General features: G+C 41.5%; 1 protein-coding gene across 1 annotated transcript in view; it reads right to left on the reverse strand.

Annotated features, from left to right (window-relative positions):
• The window catches only part of TNRC6B (trinucleotide repeat containing adaptor 6B), an 814,361-nt gene that overhangs the window by 631,216 nt on the left and 167,497 nt on the right, over positions 1-15,648 (reverse strand).

Raw genomic sequence — 15,648 nt, forward strand, 5'->3', positions numbered from 1 at the left:
CCACTTCAATATCAGGCACTTTTGCACCTTCCTGCCCAAGCAAATTTTCAGCTTTCAGCACAGTCACTTTTTAAATGACAATTGCGCGGTCATGCTACACTGTACCCAAATGAAATTTGCATCATTTTGTTCCCACAAATAGAGCTTTCTTTTGGTGGTATTTGATCACCTCTGCGGTTTTTATTTTTTCCTAAAAACAAATAAAATACAGAAAAATTTGAAAAAAAAGTTTTTGTTTCTGTTATAAAATTTTGTAAATAAAGTTTTCTCCTTCACCGATAAGGTGACACTGATATGCAGCACTGATAGATTGCACTAATAGGCATCACTGATGGCAATGGCAGGCAATATTAACAGGCATACCTGGTGGGTGTCCTTTATTGCCATCCCTGGTGGTCCACTGTGGGCATCTGCGGGGGGCGCTGCGCTGATGATCACCTGTCAGAAGAGCCGCGATCGTCCCTCCTCTACTCGCGTCTACGCGAGTGAGGAAAAGCTGATAAACTTTCTCTGTTTACATCGTGATTGGCCACGCCTGATCACATGGTAAAGAGCCTCTGTCAGAGGCTCTTTAACCAGATCGGTGTAGCGGTGTTTCAGACTGACACGCCGCACCACTGATTGCCACGCTGCGCCCCCCCATGGGGCGCACGACCGCGGCTCATCCTGCTGGATCATATGACATCCAGTCAGGATAACCGAACCACTGCCCGCCCATCATTTTGCTATAGGCCGGGCGGGAAATGGTTAATTATATTGAAGAATTGTAGTGATTGCTCTGCGTGTGTGTTTTTTTTCTCAGGTTTGCACAGTAAAGACTTTGGTAGTTTGTAGAGAAAAATAAATCGATCAATTTGTGCCATTTTGAAAGTTGGCAGCCTTTGAAAAGGAGAAGCAGAAAATAAGTAAACTTTGCAATAAAATAAAGTTGTACTCCAGGCAAATAACTTAAGTTTACTTGCTTACACTGTTGGGCTGCTAATACATTGAGGGGGCTTTGGGAAGTCTCTGAAAGTTGTAGTAAAGTCTACTGCTTTTTTTTTTTTTTTTTAAAAGACCCCGTGCAGTGTTATGCCGTCATAATATTCTAGTTTGCATATTAGCACATTATGGCAGACTTGCTTTTTAAACGGAGCCCTCCAGTGCTGCACTGTTACCACTCTTGGTGGTCCCATCCTTGCTCTCTGTGGCCGTTTTAATAACCGGCAACGATTATTTCACTCCAGCGCATATGCACAGGAGTCATCATAGTGGCACGGCACTGATGTCATCTATTGTTGATGTGAATATCTCTTGAATGGTATATGTTTAGGAGATATTCACCATCCCTACAGGTAAGGAAGGCCATACATATACCAGTAGTTACAAATTTTATATCAGCTTGACTGCTTTCACACTGAAGCGCTTTACAGACGTTACAGCGCTAAAAATAGCGCCTGCATAGCGCTTGTAAAGAGCCTCTTCTGTCTCTCCAGTGTGAAAGCCCGAGTGCTTTCACACTGGAACGATGCACTTGTAGGATGGTAAAAAAAGTCCTGCAAGTAGCATCTTTGCAATATTGTAGGAGGGGGTGTATACACCCCTCATAAAGCGCCTCTGCCCATTGAAATCAATGGGGCAGCGCCGCCGAACTGCCGGCAAAGTGCTGCTGCAGCCACCTTTCCTGAAAATAGAATATATGCACACAGTTAAAAAACCTTTTTTCTTTTTTTTTTTAAAACAAAGAAGGCAACACATTTCAGAAAATCATTTACAATTCCAGTATTAGACCCTAGAACTCTATCTTAAATATTTACCGATCTGAGATGAAACTATTCAGGTCGAATTCCACGTTCAACCCTGTGGGGACCCCTACCTTAGTTTCATACACCCAGAAGGAATCACGGCGACTCAATTGCCAAATAAAATTGCCTCCCCTCCAATGATTGGTCACAACCCCCCAAAATTTTAACTTAGCGAGACTGCAATTGTGAAACAATCGATGTTTAGAAACATTATGAATTTTAAGACCCTTTTTTATATTGTTCACGTGTTCGCCAATCCTCACATGTAAGGGTCTGGAAGTCCTCCCCACGTATTGTAAGCCGCACTCGCATTCTAACATGTACAGGACACCTGCTGTGTTACATGTTATCAGCTCTTTGATTTGATAACTTTTATTGGTGGCAGAAGCAATGAAGTCTTCGCGTTTTTTAATGTTACACCTGGCCTGTTTGCACGCAGGGCAACGGCCACATGTGTGAAAGCCTGTGAGAAAATTAAAAATCCTGTTTTTGAAATTGACTGGGGGATCAATGACTACTGGGGCTAATTTATCCCTTAATGAGGGGGCTTTCCTGTATATAAACTGCGGACCTTCAGGTAGTACTGGGCCTAAGACCCCATCTTGCTTTAAGATTGACCTTGCTTAAGGACAATTTTTTTGAATTTCTTATATTGAACGTCGAAAATCTAAAATCATTCTCGTGTTCACAGATGAACTTTGATTAGACTTCGGGACATTAGACACCAGAGTTCTGTCCAGATTACGAACGGTTTCGATCTCTGTCTATAGTAGGCTTGTCCTACCCCCTCTGCAAGAACCGAGCAGCCAAAACTTGAGACTGAGAAACATGGTCCCCTTCATATGAGCAATTTTGCCTTAGGTGTAATATCCCTGGGGATATTACAAAGCCTCTTGCTATGGTGGCAACTCTTCAGTGGGATAAAGGCATTGCAGTCTGTACATTTAAAATGGTTAGTCATCTTGACCCGATCCCCATCCTTTGTTATATCCAGAAAGACCATTCAGTCAATACTGACGTTCCAGGTCAAGACAATATTTTTATTGTTAGCATTGAGTTTCTGCATAAATGTGTCAAGACCCGGGAAAAAAAAGGGAAAAATTAGGAAAAAAAAAAACTTTACGTTTTTTTCCTGAAGGCTTTGTTTTTTTCCCAAAAATTGGAAAAATTGAAAAAAGAAAAAAAAAATGTGGAATATTTTATTTTAACATGATGAATAAAATATTTTAAGACAGGGTGTTCAAATATTTTCCAAATCATTTCTAAAAAAATGTATGATATCAGATTATTCTAATTTCTGTGCACTGAGGACAAGCAAGTCCTAGGTAACAAACTGAACGCTCCAATGCAAGAACAGTATGCATTTCTTGCTTTAGGAGGTTCTGTGCTGCTATTGTAACAAGAAAAAGGTTTCAGTTTTGCTTTTGCATGTTAGTGGGTGTGTTTGGTTTGTTCTGTCCTCTTCACTAGGCCTCAAAGCATTGGAAGAAAATACAGAGTAACAAAAAGGACCTGAAAGTATATACTTATTTAAAAAAGGTAAGCGTTTACATTTATCTGATTCTGATTCCAGAAAACTGAATCATTTAGCTACATTAGTTTATCTTTATAAACTTGTGTAAATAATAATTTAATTACCAGTAATCTGGCTCTTCCCCCACCCCCACACACAACCATAGATTAGTGTCTTCCTGCAAAGTAGTCATTTTTTTTCTTGCATAAAAATAATTGTGCCTGCGCTAAAAAATGGACTAAAAAAATGACGTGCAAAAATATAAATATGCTAATAAATCATACATATGTTATATAAAATCTCAAAGTGCATATAACATTGTGCAAATACTGATATAAACCATTGAAAGTGCACTGTGCATAAATAAATTATAAATGCCAAGTGCTATCCTGTGGGAGGGGTAGGACGGAGCTGTCAGCAGTGGAGGAGATTATCACACACCACACCGCACGCCATATGAATCGCAGCTTGCTTTTTATGCTTGAAGAGTTTGGTGCGCTGTAGCACCCACTCAATGTGAGTACCCTCCTGGAGGAATTTCTTTTAATTAAATAAATTGTCCATGCTCTATTACACCATGGAGTTCTCTTTTTTCTTCTATATATGTGGATTCTGGCTGTACCTGTGAGGATTGTATTCACATCATTTTATCCTGAGGGAGCCCAGGAGTGGCCCCATTGCGTGTTTGACACAGTTTAGTTACTGTGTCACACGGTCAGAGGTAAGCGCAAGCACATGTGGGGTGTCACGGGAGAGCACATATTGTTTGCTGTGATTTGGGCACCGTTCAGAAGAATTTTGAAGAACATTTATTCCACGGACACTGTTTGTGCACACTTTTCTTCGTTCGAATTCGCCGATTGAGTTGGACACTTGTATTTCACAGGATAGCACTTGGCATTTATAATTTATTTATGCACAGTGCACTTTCAATGGTTTATATCAGTATTTGCACAATGTTATATGCACTTTGAGGTTTTATATAAAAGATCGCACATATTTATATATATTTACATATGTATGATTTATTAGCATATTTATATTTTTGCACGTCATTTTTTTAGTCCATTTTTTAGCGCAGGCACAATTATTTTTATGCATTATATTACACGCTATGAAACGTGGTTTAGTGTTTGCTGCTTAAAAATTAATGGTTTCACCCTTTAGAGGCATTGATCCATCTGTGGCTCGCAGGAGACTCACATTTTCATTTTTTTTCTTGTTTTTATTTCCTACTCCCCTCAGAAAAATGGTGAGACCAACATCTAGCATATGGAGGCATTTTCACATTACAAGTTCTTCTGAAAAGAAAAATGTGATTTGCAAAGATTGTCAGATGAAATATGCATTTTCAAATGCTACCAGGATGACAAAAAACACATTCTTCTATGTAACAAGTGTCCTGTAGATATTAAAAAATCCTTCATGGATCGAAGTGAAGAGGACAACAATGATGACAATGCACATAGTTTTTCTCAACGTTCTCGTAACAGAATGACTTTCAATCTTAAAAAGACAAAAAAGCGTTAATGTAGCATTTTTTTAAAATTTTTCCAAAAATTTCCGCTTTTTCCCCCCAAAAAAAACGGGTGGGGAAAAAAAAAAAAAAAAAAAAAAAAAAAAAAAAAAAAACACACACAGGCTTTTTTCCGAGCTTTAAAATTTCCGGAAAGTTTACATCTCTAGTCAAGACCAGACTTCTCTCCATTCCACACTATGATGAGGTCATTGATATATCTCTTGTAGCAGACTAGCTCAGGGGGTCTATTCTTAAAATACAGCTTTCTCCTCCCAGTGTGCCATAAAAAGATTGGCTACACTGGGAGCAAACCGGGCCCCCATTGCTACTCCCCTGGTTTGTATATAAAATTGTTTGCCGTACCAGAAGTAAATCCTCGACAAACAGAATTTCAGGCCATCAAAAAGCTCTTATGTCTTCCAGATAGGCCAGATGCACTAAAGGCCCACTACACTGAGGATAAAGCATCCTAATGGCTAATAATAGTGTAGAGAGAACTAACATCAGCCGTAATCAGGAAACTGGAAGGGGAAACTTATGGATTCAAGCTTCCTTGAGGATAATGACCTGTCCCATGACTCCCAGTCGGGATTTAGGCCGGGATGTGGCACTGAACTGTTTGCACTCAATATACGTGAACGCCTGTTAAGGGTAAAGGATGCAGGGGGGGGGGGGTGTCGGCAGCCTTGGTGCTACTCGACCTCTCTGCAGCCTTTGACACTATCGACCATTAAATCCTGGGAGATCGCATGTTATACCTTTTTGGATGTAGTGGCACTGCCCTCCATTGGATCAACTCCTTTCTCACGGATAGGACCCATAAAGTGAATGCTTGCAGCTCGCCAATGGAACCACTTCTCTATGGAGTCCCACAGGGCTCGGCATTGTCGCCCCTGCTATTCAACTGCTATATGCGCCCACTCGCTGACATTATTGCTACACACAAATTAGCATGCCAGATCTACGCAGATCCTGGCGGACACTGACAATGGGCCAAATATGCACCTACAACTGAGGAATAGCCTCCTTCACATACAAAAATGGATGGCCGACAACAAGCTAGGCCTTAATGAAGCAAAGACCGAGGTGATGCTGGTGGGTCCTCAATCAACCACCAATTTTCTCATGGTCTGGCCCACTTCATTCTGCCCCATACCAACGCCGACAAAACAGGTCAGGAACCTAGGTATAATTTTTGATCCCTGCCTATAATTTATACCTCATGCAAAACTCTGCATCAAAAACTCCAACTTTTATATACAGAGACTCTGGAAAATTAAAGATCTTTTTTCGCACGAAAACCGACTAACTCTTGTACAGGGCCTTGTGCATTCCCGGTTGGACTGCTCTAACATCTTTTTTTCTTGGACTTCCATTGAAGTGGCAAAAAAATTGCAAGCAATTCAGAATCAAGCTGCTCGCCTGGTCTCCGGAGGCGCCAGAACAGACCACATCTCTCCCATGCTGGAAAAACTGCACTGGCTCCCTATCGCCAAGCGAGTACTATTCAAGGCAATGTGCTATATGTATAGGGCACACCGGAAACAATTTATTTGTCTGAATGGGCCCCTCACCATGTACCGTCAAGACCACTCCGATCGGCCAACTTGCTTCTCACAGAACCGACAATCAGCAGACTAAAATTTACTGGTAACAGACGCCTGGTTACAAAGGGCAATGAGCCGTGGAACCCCCTTCCAGCGTCTCTAAAGTCCTTACCCTCCCTCCTGAGTTTCAGGAAGGGTTTAAAAACCTTCCTCTTTGTGCAGGCCTACGGATAATCTGATGAAGAATAGAAATCATACAAAAACTTTTTTTTTGTATGCTCATTTTTCCTCCCCCATCTGGAGGGTTAGTTCCCCCCCCCCCGGTTCGTCTCTGTTTTTACTCTACCTCTTTTCTACTGGGCATCCTAGGCTCCTTTAACGTTCTTTTGGAAATCTCACTTGATGTTAGGGTCTTTGTGCGCTTAGACGCGCACTTAACGGAGCGCATTCGGCGCAATACAAATCCCATATCAAATCAAAGTAAGGGGCAATGTTGTTGAGAAGTACAAGTCAGGGTTAGGTTATAAAAAAAAAAAAAAAATCTTTGATGATCCCTGGGAGCACCATCAAATCTATCATAACAAAATGGAAAGAACATGGCACAACAACAAACCTGCCAGGAGACTGCCGCACACCAAAACTCACGGACCGGGCAAGGAGGGCGTTAATCAGAGATGCAGCAGAGACCTAAGGTAACCCTAAAGGACCTGCAGAATTCCACAGCAGAGACTGGAGTATCTGTACATAGGACGACAATAAGCCGTACGCTCCATAGAGTTGGGCTTTATGGCAGAGTGGACAGAAGAAAGCAATTTCTTTCAGCAAAAAACAAAATGGCATGTTTTGAGTTTGCGAAAAGGCATGTGGGAGACTCCCAAATTGTATGGATGAGACTTGGTCTGATGAGACTAAAATTTAACTTTTTGGCCATCAAAGAAAACGCTATGTCTGGCGCAAACCGAACACATCACCCAAAGAACACCATCCCCACAGTAAAACATGGTGGTGGAAGAATCATGCTGTGGGAATGTTTTTCAGCAGTCGGGACTGGGAAACTGGTCAGAGTTGAGGGAAAGATGGATGGTGCTAAATACAGGGATATTCTTGAGCAAAACCTGTACCACGCTGTGTGCGATTTGAGGCTAGGACGGAGGTTCACCTTCCAGCAGGACAATGACCCCAAACACAATGCTAATGCAACACTTGAATGGTTTAAGGAGAAACATGTAAATGTGTTGGAATGGCCTAGTCAAAGCCCAGACCTCAATCCAATACAAAATCTGTGGTCAGACTTAAAGATTGCTGTTCACAAGTGCAAACCATCAAACTTGAAGGAGCCGGAGCAGTTTTACAAGGCAGAATGGGCAAGAATCCCATTGGTAAGATGTGGCAAGCTTATAGAGACTTATCCAAAGCGACTTGGAGCTGTGATAGCCGCAAAAGGTGGCTCTACAAAGTATTGACTTTAGGCGGGTGGTTAGTTGACTTTTTCTGTTATTTTTTCCTATTTGTTGTTTGCTTCACAATAAAAAAAAAAAAAAAAAAAAAAAAATCTTCCCAGTTGTGGGCATGTTCTGTGAATTAAATGATGCAAATCCTCTAACAATCCATGTTAATTCCAGGTTGTGAGGCAACAAAACATGAAAAATGCCAAGGGGGTGAATACTTTTGCATGGCACTGTACAGTGCCTCCTTCATATTCAGGACTCCTACATGTTTCCCTCTCTCAATCAGAAAAAAAGTGTAACTCTCCTTTGTACTCCAACATGGGGTCCTTACCTATTACACTATATGTATTGGTATCACTAAGTTCTTCATTTAGTTCTTATAGTACACCTCACTCAACACAACCAGGCCCCCTCCCTTGTCCACTGGGCAAAGTCTTTCTTGTCCCGCTAGTCTTTCCTATTCATCGGTGATTCTAGACCATTTTTAATATACGATGGACCATTGACCCTTTGTATCTCAAGTAGTTCTAAATCCTTCGCAACCATATTTCTGAAGACATATACATGTTTGGTGGCTTCATTGGGAGGATTAAAGACAAACTTATTTAGGTTAGAATGGTAACAAGGGGGAGCTTTTTCTGGCATAGCAACGGTCCTAGTGACTGGATTGGACAAAGTATTTTTTAATGTTTAGACTTCAAATATATTTTTGCAAATTGATATAAGTTTGGAACTTATTCAAATTGCAAATTGGAGCATATTTCAAACCCCTATCTAGCACCCGGATATCCTCTTCATTAAGGAGGCATGCCACTTAGGTTATAGATCCCAGATCATATTGGGGTTTTACTCTTTGGTACTCACCTACCTCCTTTCCTTCCTCTCATTTTTCTTTTCCTTATTTGCCCACTGTTGTGGGTGATTTGTTTTGGAACTACACCCTGCCATCCTCCCGGGTTGGGCGGAACTGAGGGCGCACCCCTCCCTGTCCCTCTCGGGCCTCTGTGAAAATCCCCTCCCCATCGGGGGCCATGGTTTTGCAACAGTGAGAACCGATTATGTGTGGATAACTGGGAATATTCCCATATTGTTGTGGGAACCTACCCCTATTAGGATAGACATCGTGTTCAGAAACCTGTTCATAATTACTCCGATAATAATTAGAACCACTACCACTATTCACATATGTCCCATTGTAATCACGAGCCTGCTGATAATTACTCTGATACGGATTATAGCCATTGTATGGTTCATTATTCCTAGTGGATGTATTATACTCATAGTGCCTATGGGGAGATTAAAGGTAACCACCCCTTCTCCCCCACCCTCTTATTCTTCCCCCTTTTGGGCTAAACCACCTGGTATTGACTATCATTCTGTGGTGTCCCCATATCATATTCAGAGTTATCATATACATATATATATATTGAGATCCCTTGGGAGTAGATAAGGTGTGTTAATAGTTTCCAAATTGGAAGGACCCGGATGTGTCTGGGTCATAGTCACATCCCCAGGCCCCATTTGCCATTTAAAAACGTTACTTTCTCCGAAATTGTCTAAATCTCTGATAAACTTTTGCTTTTTCTTATTTTGTATATCCGACACCCATTTAATCTGTTCTTGAGTTCAGCAGATAATCTCAAGGATTCCTCAGATTCCTTATGAGGTTCAAGAATATTTTTGAGTTGTCTAATATTTGAGTCTCAAGCGCCTTTATTTTTCTCGGTTTCCTTAATAGGAACTCTTATGCCCCGTACACACGATTGGACTTTCCGACAACAAAACCATGGATTTTTGTTCGAAGGATGTTGGCTCCAACTTGTCTTGCATACACACGGTCACACAAATGTTGGCCAAAAATTAAGAACATAGTGATGTACAAGACGTATGTGATATCTCCATTACGAACGCTAGTTTTACAAGACCGAGCGCTTCCGGCTCATACTTGATTCCGAGCATGCGTGGACTTTTGTCCGATGGACTTGTGTACACACGATCGGAAAGTCCAACAACAAACGTTTGATGGAGCAGACACACGGTCGGACTTTCCGACCAACAAGCTCACATCCAACATTTGTTGTCGGAAAATACAATCGTATGTACGGGGCATAATAATTCTAAACCCTTACAAAAAAAAATTTTTTTTTTAAATCACCCCATTCTTTCATAGCCTCATTGTCCATGAGATCATTTGGGGGGACATCTCATCTTGAACGTCTGGGGATCAGTTTTGCTGCCAAGTACTGTTCAAAGGAAATGATATTCCACCAAATTTTAACCTTCTTTTCGAAAACGTGCCCTAATTTCCTGAAGGTGGGGGTTAATTCATTTCCTTCTCCTGTAGGCTGATTTCTAGAGAAAATATCCCCAGTTTTAATCTCTTTTCTCCAGATACTGAAATACCTCCATATTTTGCTGCTAAACTGTAACATATTGGAAATGAATCAAAGTAAATGAATGAAATCAGTCGGCGCAAAAAAGCAACAATACTCCTATCGTAAGCAGCTGAACACTCAAGGAGTAGCAATGGGGGTCTGGTTTGCTCCCAGTGTAGCCAATCTTTTCATGGCACACTGGGAGGAAGAAGCCGTATTTAAGAATAGACCCCCTGAGCTAGTCTGCTACCAGAGATATATCGATGACCTCATCATGGTGTGGAAAGGAGAGAAGTCTGGTCTCGACACATTTATGCAGAAACTCAATGCCAACAATAAAAATACTGTCTTGACCTGGAAGGTCAGTATTGACCGAATGGTCTTTCTGGATCTGGATATAACAAAGGATGGGGATTGGATCAAGATGACTAACCATTTTAAACGAACAGATCGCAATGCCTTTATCCCAGTGGAGAGTTGCCACCATAGCAAGTGGCTACGTAATATCCCCAGGGATATTACGTCTAAGGTGAAATTGCTCGTATGAAGGGGACTATGTTTCTCAGTCTCAGGTTTTGGCTGCTTGGTTCTTGCAGAAGGGGTATGACAAGCTTACTATAGACAGAGTTTGAAACCATTCGTAATCTGGACAGAACTCTGGTGTCTAATGTCCCTAAGTCTAATCAAAGTTCATCTGTGAACACGAGAATGATTTTAGATTTTCGACGTTCAATATAGGAAATGCGAAAGAATTATCCTTAAGCACTGGTCAATTTTAAAGCAAGATAGAGTCTTAGGCCCAGGTCTACCTGAAACTCCGCAATTTATATACAGGAAAGCCGCTCATTAAGGGATAAATTAGCCCCAGGAGTCATTGATTGATTTTCTCACAGGCTTTTACGCATGTGGCCGTTGCCCTGCGTGCAAACAGGCCAGGTGTAACATTAAAAAACGCAAAGACTTTGTTGCTTCTGCCACCAATAAAAGTTATCGAATCAAAGATCTGATAACATGCAACACAGCAGGTGTCCTGTACATGTTAGAATGCGAGTGCGGCCCACAATATGTGGGGAGGACTTCCAGACCCTTACATTTGAGGATTGGAGAACACGTGAACAATATAAAAAAGGGTCTTAAAACCCATGTTTCTAAACATTTGGATTGTTTCACAATCGCAGCCCCGCTAAGTTAAAATTTTGGGGGTTGAGAAGGTGACCAATCATTAGAGGACACAATTTTATTCAGCAATTGAGTCGCCGTGAATCCTTCTGGGTGTATGAAACTAAGGTAGGGGTCCCCCACAGAGTTGAACGTGGAATTCGACCCGAACTGTTTCATCTCAGATCGGTAAATATTTAAGATAGAGTTCTAGGGTCTAATACTGGAATTGTAAATGATTTTCTGAAATGTGTTTCCTTTATTTTTTTAAACAATGTTTTTTAACTGTGTGCAGAAATTATATGTTAAGGAAAGGTGGCTGTCATGATGTTTTTAATTTTTAAAATCATACATTTTACTTTCCATGTTATAGAATAGTTGAATAATTAACAGATCATGGTTATGATCGGTTGATCCCGGTTTTTCTTTCCCTTTAGTGATGCTCCAGGCTACAGAGGGGTTTTGTGCACTTTGCAAAAAACTATCTGGCTCTGGTGCCCCTGTTACAGAGCTGGATGAGCATGCATGTCATGTGATGAAGTCCCATGACCTATTGGGCGTCTCTGTAGCTATAGGAATGCACATAATGGGGATGAGGTGTTCCGGAAGTGAATTACGCCTCCCGGGCGTTCCTTCTATTCGTAGCAATGTATGGTCAGGGGGGGCGGGCTCCGGATATTTAATAAGCCTCTTAAGGAGCGGACTATGGATACCTACCACTCCTCTCAGGTGTCCTTGTCATTGTGGCGGTGCACACTGTGGGGGGCAGGCTCCAGACGATAACCACTCCTCTCGAGCGTCCTTGTCGTTAAGGCAATGCACGCTGCAGGAGTCTGGTTTTAAATATCAGTTACGCAAGATGGAATACATAAAAATACGTTGACTCATGAGCCCCCGTAATTCGCTGAAGAAGTCCCGTTCACAGGGATGATACGCGTGCGGGAGGGCTCCGTGATGTCATTACAAACACCTTCCTGATTTTACAATGAGATGTTGAGTAATGCTGCATTATATGTTCTACTTCCTAGCACTGGGAATTCAGTGCTAGGTTTGCAAGTAACATTTCTTACCTTAAAGACAGTTTTAGTCAGAACAGAGAAAACTATATATGTTTTATTGATGTGGCATGAACCACGTCTCCAACTGTATATGAGTGTTACACTGCTGCTACATTATTGAGGCTGAATTTCGATCGTTGGATCAGCTAAGAGGCAGAATTTCACGTTATGATTACCCCTGTGCGGAATGCTTGAATGACCTTTCTGCTCATTCAGAGGTCCACAGAGTGAGGTGAGCGGCCTGCATTTATGGTGGTGGAAGCACAGCTAAAGTGGCACAATAATTTAAATTGTTTTCGAGCACCCTGATCACTACTGAGTCTACACTACATTTTTTGCACCGAATGAATTCATTAGTTTACTATAGTTCTCTTTTAACCACTTCAGCCCCGGAAGGATTTACCCATTTTCTGACCAGGCCATTTTTTGCAATACAGCACTGCATCGCTTTAACTGACAATTGCGCGGTTGTGCGATGTTGTACCGAAATGAAAATGATGCCCTTTTTTCCCCACAAATAAAGCTTTCTTTTGGTGCTATCACCTGTGTGGTTTTGATTTTTTTTACTATAAACAAAAAGTGTCAATTATGAAAAAAAATATTTACTTTTTGCTAGAATATCCAAAAAAAAAAAAAAAAAAAAAAAAAATAATTCTTCATCGGTTTAGGCCGATATGTATTCTTCTACATTTTTTTTTTTTTTACCAAAAATATCGCAATAAGCGTATTTTGATTGGTTTGTGCAAAAGTTATAGCGTCTACAAAATCGGGGATAGATTTATGGCATTTTTTTATAAAAAGTTTTTTTTTTTTTACTAGTAATGACAGTGATGAGCGATTTTTAGCGTGACTGCGACATTGTGGCAGACAGATCGGACACTTTTTTTGGGACTATTGGCTATTTTTAACTATGATCGCTGTATAAATGTCAACGATTACTGCATATATGTCACTGGCAGTGAAGGGGTTAACACTAGGGGGCAATCAAGGTGTTAAATGTCTACCCTAGGAGGTGTGTCTGACTGTGGGGTGAGTGGACTGACTGGGAATTCTAGAGGGAGATCACGGTTCCTGATCACTAGGAACAGCAGATCTCTCTTCTTCCCTGACAGAATGGGGATCTGTCTGTTTACACTGACAGATTCCCGTTCTGGCTCTGAGGAGCTATCTTGGGTCACTGGCGGACATTGCGGCTGCCAGCCACGTGCATCAGATCCAGTGGTGCACACCCCCTATAGCTCTTAAAAGAGGCCGACTTACACCTACAGCGGTTTGCGCAGCCGTGCCAACCTGCTGCAGTAAAATGACAGCAGCTGGTCGACAAGCAGTTAAAGTGTTACTAAACCCAGGACTCTGCATTCACTGTATCTAGTCTCCTATAGCACACAGAACATGGAAATGCAATTATTTTAGTAAATATAAACTGCTAAATACCTTTTCTTAGCAGTTAGAGCAGTCTTCTCTCTTGTGACTTGTACCAGTGTCCAGCTGAACACTGGTTAAAGCTTGTAGGAGTTTTCTGAATGTCCTATTAGACTGCAAGACCCCTGGCCCTCTGTCTGGACAACGTTGATTGGCCCTGTGCTGATCACATCACCTCACCCAAGAAAAAAAAAAAAACCCACCTCTCTAGCAATACACTCCAAACTGAGCATGTGCAGCCCAACTCCATAGACTCAGGAAATTATTAGGGGTCAGTGGAAGGTGGGGAGGATCAGAGAAGACAGGATCAAACAGATTTGTCCTTAACATAACAGCTTGAGGCTCTATATTAGATTTTTGTTCAAAGAACTTCTACTGGGCAGTTTACTGCATAAATATAGAGCTAATATAGAGATATCGAAGACCTTGTGCACATGGACTCAAAAAAAAAAATGCCATTTCCAGGGGCATTTGGCTTTTTTTTCTTTTTACACCTCTAAATGCAACTGCATGTTAGCTAATGTGCCCTTTCACATGCAGGAGTTTTAGCGCGTTTTTATGTGAAGCACTCAGGGGCAAGAAAAAAAATGGCCACACATTCCCTGGGAAGTGTTTTTTCCTTGTGCAAACCTGTATAAACCCACATAAAAACATGCTTACAGTGCCTTGAAAAAGTATCAATACCCCTTGAAATTTTCCATATTTTGTCATGTTACAGCCAAAAACTTAAACGGATTTTATGTCATAGACCAACACAAGGTGGCACATAATTGTGAAGTGGAAGGAAAATGATAAATGGTTTTCAATTTTTTTTACAAATAAATATCTGAAAAGTGTGGGGAGCATTTGTATTTGGCCCCCGAGTCAATAGTTTGTAGAACCACCTTTCACTGCACTTACAGCTACAAGTCTTTTTGGGTATGTCTCTACCAGCTTTGCACATCTAGAGTAACATTTTTGCCCATTCCTCTTTGCAAAATAGCTCAAGCTCTGTCAGATTGGATGGAGAGTGTCTGAACAGCAATTTAAGTCTTGCCACAGATTCTCAATGGGATTTAGGTCTGGACTTTGACTGGGTCATTCTAACATGAATATGTTTTGATCTAAACCATTCAATTGTAGCTCTGGCTGTATGTTTAGGGTAGTTGTCCTGCTGGAAGGTGAACCTCTGCCCCAGTTTCTAGTCCTTTGCAGACTTTAACAGGTTTTCTTCTAAGATTGACCTGTATTTGGCTCCATCCATCTTCCCATCAACTCTGACCAAGCTTCCCTGTCCCTGGTGAAAAAAGCATCCCCACAACATGATGCTGCCACCACCATGTTTTACAGTGGGGATGGTGAGTTCAGGGTGATATGCAGTGTTTTTTGCAGAATTTTCTGCCAAACATAGTGTTTTGCCTTTGGCCCAAAAAGTCCAATTTTGGTCTCATCTGACCAGAGCACCTTCTTCCACATGTTTGCTGTGTCCCCACATGGCTGCTCGCAAACTACAAATGGGACTCATGGCATTCTTTCAACAATGGCTTTCTTCTTTCCATGCTTACAAAGGCCAGATTTGTGGAGTACACGTCTAATAGTTGTCCTGTAGACAGATTCTCCCCACCTGAGCTGTGGATCTCTGCAGCTCCTCCAGTTACCATGGACCTCTTGACTGCTTCTCTGAATAATGCTCCCCTTGTCTGGCCTGTTAGTTTAGGTGGATGGCCATGTCCTGGTAGGTTTGCAGTTGTGCCATACGCTTTCCATTTTCAGGTGATGGGTTGAACAGTGCTCCGTGAGATGTTCAAAGCTTGGGATATTCTTTGATAACACAACCCCACTTTA

This window comes from Aquarana catesbeiana, linkage group LG07 (assembly GCF_042186555.1).
Source record: "Aquarana catesbeiana isolate 2022-GZ linkage group LG07, ASM4218655v1, whole genome shotgun sequence".
NCBI classification, from domain to species: Eukaryota; Metazoa; Chordata; class Amphibia; order Anura; family Ranidae; genus Aquarana; species Aquarana catesbeiana.